Source organism: Agrilus planipennis, unplaced genomic scaffold (assembly GCF_000699045.2).
Source record: "Agrilus planipennis isolate EAB-ADULT unplaced genomic scaffold, Apla_2.0 scaffold98, whole genome shotgun sequence".
Lineage (NCBI taxonomy): Eukaryota > Metazoa > Arthropoda > Insecta > Coleoptera > Buprestidae > Agrilus > Agrilus planipennis.
Genome location: NW_020438866.1, coordinates 609739 through 616853, shown reverse-complemented (window position 1 = coordinate 616853; position 7115 = coordinate 609739). Strand labels below are relative to the sequence as shown.

At 35.5% G+C, this 7115-nt stretch overlaps 1 long non-coding RNA gene across 1 annotated transcript in view; it reads left to right on the top strand.

Moving 5' to 3' along the window:
• LOC112904833 overlaps window positions 1–5707 on the top strand; it is a 64225-nt gene extending 58518 nt beyond the window's left edge. The window contains exon 4 of the long non-coding RNA XR_003231405.1: window positions 5629–5707. This is a non-coding gene — a long non-coding RNA (uncharacterized LOC112904833). The remainder of the gene's footprint in view (window positions 1–5628) is intronic.
• Window positions 5708–7115: the final 1408 nt, after the last annotated feature.

Here is a 7115-nt window from a genome sequence, read left to right as displayed (position 1 = left end):
TTTTATATCTGCTAATATGTCATTTAAACAAATTAAGGTATAATTTGGATGGGATTTGCAGCTAGTTTTACAAGTGTGCTTATAATGGCATGAATATTCTCGAATGATAATGTTAATATATGTCTCCATTGCCATCGCTAACGTGTATTATTGTTAACTTTACATATTTTGTTTGAGTTAAGTGACAATTGAGATAATAACCATTACTGTAATTAATCAATCGCGTTGATTAAACATTGAAACAGAGAAAGCAATTAATAAATCAGACTCTGATCGTATTAACTCGTTACGTAAACTGTTGCCTGAGAGATCTCGTTACCTACCTGTACACATTACGTACACGTGTAAATATGTAATTGTGTGTATGTGTGTATATTTATTGTACATGTTTAAGTACTCACATATGTGCAAATCCTATATGCACCTGCAAATTTTCTCGGTCGACATTACGTAGCCAATTTATGGCTTCATGGATCGATTGTAAGCTTTTAACAACCGTTTGTTTTCACTAATTTATTAGAAAAGGTTTCTTGATTTAAGGAAGAATGCACAGATGGTAAAATAACAGAAAAAATTATGTAAAATGGAATATATTTGCGCATTAAACTACTGTACTCTTATAAAAGTGAATGAACGAAACTACATACTTGCCAACGCCATGTTTTTTAAGCTCCGCCCTTCAGCAGATTCCAATATGCGTACAATGGGTCGTAAATTAATCGTCATGCTATCAGTGGAACATATTGGTTTTGAAGACGATGTCTGATTTTTAGTGTTTGGTTTGATATACAGCCCCTTCTTCTTATTTCAGTTAATCTATTACAGGATATTCAGGTAACAAAAATTCGTGTAATACTTCTTCCATTCTTCCCTTCATACCTAGTTTTAATAAAACTGGCAACCAATAACAACAACATAGTCGTTGTTTCTTATGTAGCGCATGTGGAAGGAATCACATATTTCTTAAGATTTTCCTTTCAGCTCAAGGATTCCTTCAATATATCATCATCATCATAAGGTCGTCAGTCCTAAGACTGGTTAGACACTTACCTTCACTCATTCCTATCCTGAGGTAATCATTGCATTTCCCTAAAACTAGAACAGCCCACATCCTTAGCTATTTGCGAACAGTAATCTAACCTGGATCTACCTCTACCCCTCCTGTTTCTGCCTCTAATATGTCTTTGACTAGACCTTCATGTCTGAGAAGGTGTCCTACCAACCTGTCTCGCCTATTTTTTATTGACTTCCATAGAGTCCTCTGTTCTCCTATTCTTTCTAATACCTTTTCATTTCTAACCTTTTCACCCACGTTATCCTCATCATTCGCCTATAACACCACATTTCGAAAGCTTCAATACATAGATATATTAAAAATAATGTATGTTTAAAGAATTTCTATTAGAAAGAAGTTTTGTACCTTAAACAATTTGGATCAGTTCATTTCTGATGTATGAATGTATATAAATAAAAAAGGACGAAAGGGAATATTGTTATTTCCGTATTTGGTATAACCATTTAACGATAGAGTCTGTAGTGGCCATTAAGATAAAGTCCGCCCCAGTTCAAACAATAAAGAACCACTTTACAAATAGCTACATATGTGTAGTTGTAATATGTCAGGCATGTAAGGCAAAGTGAAACCTAATGGAAGTCTTATTAACGCAGAATATGGCGCGTCTTTGGAGATAAATCGCGTTGATTTTTGCCATTAGCGCGGCGGCGAGTGGCTCGCTGGCAAAGCGCGTGATTGTTTGCAGGTGCGAACGGTTGTTAGTCGCCTTCAAACACGGAATAAATTGCGATGATGGATTGCATTAGCGAAATTACTGTCGTGTAGGTAAATTGGATAATACAAGGAAGCGCTTGGCATTCGTCTAAGTGGAGCAAGTGCCGCGTTCTCTATGGCACTAACTTGCAACTTGCCGTATCGAATTGCCGAAGATCGACGATCCGTTTCTTACGTTCATAAGTAGACTTTAACAAGTACAACTACGATTGCAGTGACGATAAGCTGGTATATAAGTTAAATAAAAAAATAAATTTCAAAACTTACTGTAGTGGATTCATTTATTACGATCTTGGTTATAGCGACCATTTTGCTTTAGCGACGTTAAACCTTGAATTTTAAGAATACTTTAGTACAAAATTCATGTGGCTATAGCGACTTCGGATGTAACGGCGAGTTCGGGTGTAGTGACTGTTTTTTAATGAATAAGCTTTCTTATCTTTTGATAATATCCACACAGACAGTAAGCAAGTGTGGTGACCTTTACCGTTTGTTTATAGATATTAGCCAGGCAGATAGATAAGCGTGTACCTTAAAATGGTTCAGTTGCAAAATGATATTCCGAGTAGCAACTGTGTTTAGTAAACTTTTGAATAAGTATCACTCCTAGATGCACATTGACTGTTAAAAAAAGGCGGAAATCGTTTCAAAATTGAAAAATGGTGAAAACTATATATACGTATCTGTATCTCTTTACGTTTGCCTGTAACGACTTCCGGGTATAACGACGAAATTATACTGGTCCCTTCGTCCGGAATCCACTGTATTAGACTAGCTTCTACTAACGCGACGACGTGAACCGTATGGTCCAAGCCTTTTTCTGTGTTCTCAATAAATATTAAACAATTTCCTTTTAATGCATATTTAATTAGTAGCCTAAGTGTATTCGTATCTTGAACATGACTTTTAATTTGACGACAATTTAATTATAATTCTATTTCTTCATTCTTTCCCAGATCTGATTAGATTTTATCAGGTAACTGTTTGGATCTTATAACACCATAAATAAAGAGACAGACGTTTATATAATGACAAATATTCGATATTAATATTTACACTTACGTGAAATTCAATAGAACTGAATCAAATTGATTTATGGATTATCAGCTTGGGGTTTCCTGAATTTTATTTAATGCATAATTCGTCATGCGAAATCAGAGTAATTGTTTTCGTGTTGACAGTTCGTAATCCCACATTCTGATTAAAAATAATGGTCACAGATGTTTGTGTTTTCTTATTTAAATGAAAGGAACAAGACCATACTGCGATTATTATATGCTAATTTTTTCAGTATATTTGATAACTTTGAAGGCACGATGAAATCTTTGATAAAAAACCATAGAATATTTTTAAACCCTTAGAGAAGTACTTCACAAAGTTAAATACCAAACGAAAGTTTTTATGTCATTTTCAGACATGCCATTTTACTCATTTAAAATAACAGTAATAACTATCGATTGTGGAGAATAACCATGCTGGTCGATTTATCGGTTAAATTTCCAGGAATCGGTTACACAACGAGAACAGAACAGAACTTTATGGAATAATAATAAATCGCAAACGAATACAATTCGCATTGCTTTTTTCTTTAAAACGATCGTGATCGGTATTGTGTTTGTTATGTAATGTCTTACAATACTTAATTGTTGCCAACATTGCCGTCATTAATATCGAACTAAAGGGAAATACTATATATTATACACCGCCTATTACTACGTTCTGCTTAAATTAAGTAGTAATTTATCGTGCAAATTTTTCTCACAGAGCGCCAAAGAAAATATCTATCCAACTTTAAAAATTGGGTCACTATGACTTGCCCCATATAAATAATAAAAGTTACAGGGGGGGACATATCTGGGGAATACGGTGGCTGTGGCATTACTAGTGTGATGTATTTTGACAAAAATTCGTGCACAAGCAACGATGTGTGAGTAGGGGCGTTATCATGGTGTAAAAACCAAGTTTTGTTCTTCCACAAATCCGGGCGTTTCTAGCGAATTGCTTCGCGCAAATTGCGCATAACTTGCAGGTAATATTCCTTATTGACTGTTCTACCCTGTGGCAAGAACTCATGATGCCCCACGCAGTCGAATAAAACTGTAAGCAAAATATTTACATTTAACACAACTTGGTGCGCCTTTCTCGGTCTTAGCTCGTACGACAGGTTTCATTGGGATAATTAAGCTTTGGTTTCCACTTCATAACCATAAACCCATGATTCGTCACCAACTATGACCCCCTGGAGCAAATTTGGGTCGTCGCGGACAGAGTCCAGCAAGCTCCTTAGCAATGTTAATGCGATGCTGTTTTTGTTCGAAATTGAGCAATTTTGGTACGAATTTCGCGGAGACCCGTCTTATGACCAAATCATTGGTAAAAATCGAATGGCAGGAACCAATCGATATGTTTAGGTCCTCAGAAACTTTTCTAACGGCGATTCGACGATTGGCTAATACTATTTTCTTCACTTCATCAATGTTTTCGTCTGTTGACGTGCTCGGGCGTCCGGCACGCTCTTCGTCGTTCCATCTTCTCTACCCTCTGAGAACATTTTGTACCTCCCATAAACGTTGCTTCGGTGCAAGGTAGCTTTACAATATGTCACAGTTAATATTTGGAATGCGTCCACGCACTTAATTTTGTTTTTCAAAGAAAATTTAATACAGATTCTTTGATCCATTTTTTGGAATATGCAAAAATCGGAGACGAGCCAAAACACGTGCAGATTTCAGTTTCACAAACGACCAACTTAAATTTTGGTTAACGCCATTCAGAAAATGTGAAAGTAGTTATCAGCAATCGGATGGAAAATTCTATATCACACGCTAAATACTGTAATACTTACCTATTACGCTGCGTTTTAGCTGCTCTTGAAGCAGTCACTCCACAATATTTTATACAAAATAATAAGTGTTGGGATTTCCGAAACCAAGATCCACTCTTTTGCATATGGAATGAGTTCACAATTTATCTAAAAGATTATAGTAATCTACTAGAATAATGACTTGTACTTATTAATTTTTGTGACAAACTGTAGATTAGAAATTAAGTTGTTCCACTTTTCAAATTCCATTTTATTAGAATGAATTTCAGGTCATTTTTGAGCCGAGTGATTCTCTTCGAAAGACATGAAAAAGAATGCGAGAAGCAACACGCACCATTGTTCTTCGCTTATAAATTTCCTGAAAACAATGAAAACCTTTGAACTAACCCGCGACACACGACTTGGAAATGGCAGTTTCGATGATAAGGCCAAATTGTATCGGCATAATTACTTGCCACGAACAATTTCTCTTGCGGCCCCAACAAAAATTGACGTGGAGTAGGCTATCAATATACTTCGATAAAAATCGGTATCGAGAACAATGACGGACTATAATTATGTAGAAAACAAAGGCATATTAAATCGTATCGAAAATAAGTCATTATATAGCTAAACTGTAATTTGGAGTATGACCGTCTCAATTCACTGACGCATTATTATCTCTCTAACAAAATGTTAGAAATTAGCGAAATGGCATCTTCACTTCATTTATTTCTCGTTACAAAAGGACGACGTCAATAATTTAAAAGTTTTCCGAAATTATTTTTGGAGAAAGTTATTTAAATGGATCGTTTCGAAAAGCAAAGTTCTGGTCTTCAGTGTAAGACAGTATTGTTTTCGGTACTAATATTGGTAAGGTAGATAATATAGAGTGTCTCTTTTTATTACGAATGTTTTACTAATTACATTTCTTATTATTTCTGGTCTAATTATGAGCCCAAAGGTGTAAATTACATAAGATTCCTTTGGTTACTTCATTTTCAAAGTATTTTAAAACTTTTACAATTTTTTTCAGATTGCGCTCCCAATGGCACCGGGGCTGCATTTTGAAGTCTACAGTGTTTACCTGTTTGCTCATTCACCGCAAAGCTCTATCTCAGCAAAGGTAAGAAGTAGCAAGTTGAAATTTTTATATTGTGTGTTGCTGTGGCATAAGTGTTGGCAGACAGGAAAAATTAAAAGTCCGAGTAATATTTACATGTACTCTGCAGTTAGACCACAATTTATATATTTTTTTTCTATCCAATGTCCGATTATGAAAATTTCATGCGAAATTCTTTTACTACCGCTGCCCTGCAATAATTTGTAGTGCAAACGTAATAGACTCGACTGCATTTGCTTTAGACATCCTAAAAGCTTTTCTTACTTTTTTTTCTGTAGAAACTTCTGATACCTCTACTGAAACCATCTATACCAATTACTCCTATACTGTGCAACCCAAACAATAATAATTCACTTCGTTTGGTTACCTTATGAAAGGATAGTGCAAAGGTTCTTCGATATTATTTATAGATACGCTCTTTGTGTGGTTATCATGCCATTTAAGGGAATCGGTTTTGTAATGTGGGACTACCCATTCATTCGGGTCGATAAATCTAATTCTTTCCCATAAGGATTCCTGGGAACATGCCATCGATCATACAGTTTTCCGTCACCCTGCAAATGATCTAAACGGGTCCTGCGCGCATAAATAATGCCAAATCTCGTACCCGCAACAAACGCAGCGTCTTTGCTAAAATTAATAACCAAAGCTTGAGCAATACTAGCATAAATAACAAATCCCCGGACGTGCAAAACGTGTGTCTTTATAAATTACCTTCGCCGCATCCCGACTGAGTCTGATGCTAGCTTATAAGCTGATCATCTCTAAATTCAAACACGTGTTCGCGCATCGTATCGCATCGCATCGCTTAGGATACAAATTTCCTTTACATGGATTACAGGCGAAACTTGGACTAATGCGACTGTCCTCAACGGATTATTTATAGTTAGCTCATATTCAAATTGAAAGAAAAAGTAAAACGCAGGTGTCCTCAACTGTGAGCTTTATGATACGATTATCTTAAATCGGATCTTTTTGATTAAGTACATCAGGAAACGTTGGTTTCCTGTTAATTATCAATGAAAATGCTCTTAATTTAAAGAACAGAAATTAATAAGTCGTACTTTACTTTTTGTATATAGATTTTAACTTTATCTTTCTTTTTAAAACAATAATTAATACTGTTACTTTCTAAATTTCTCATTTACATAAAATAGATGATTAAAGCTTGGCTTTAAAATCACCTTCTGGTGGATCTGTAATTAAATTATAATCGTGGGTATAGGTGTATAATTCTTCGGCTTACAGATTTGAAAAATTTGTTTTTCATAGTAGATTATNTCCCGAGATAAAAATGTTCAGTCTCTCAGAGTCTCTGAAAGCGAGACTCGAGTCTCCGTCTCTCATCGAGTCTCTGTGGTGTCGCTGAGAGAGACTATCAAACAAACTGTTTAGCGTCT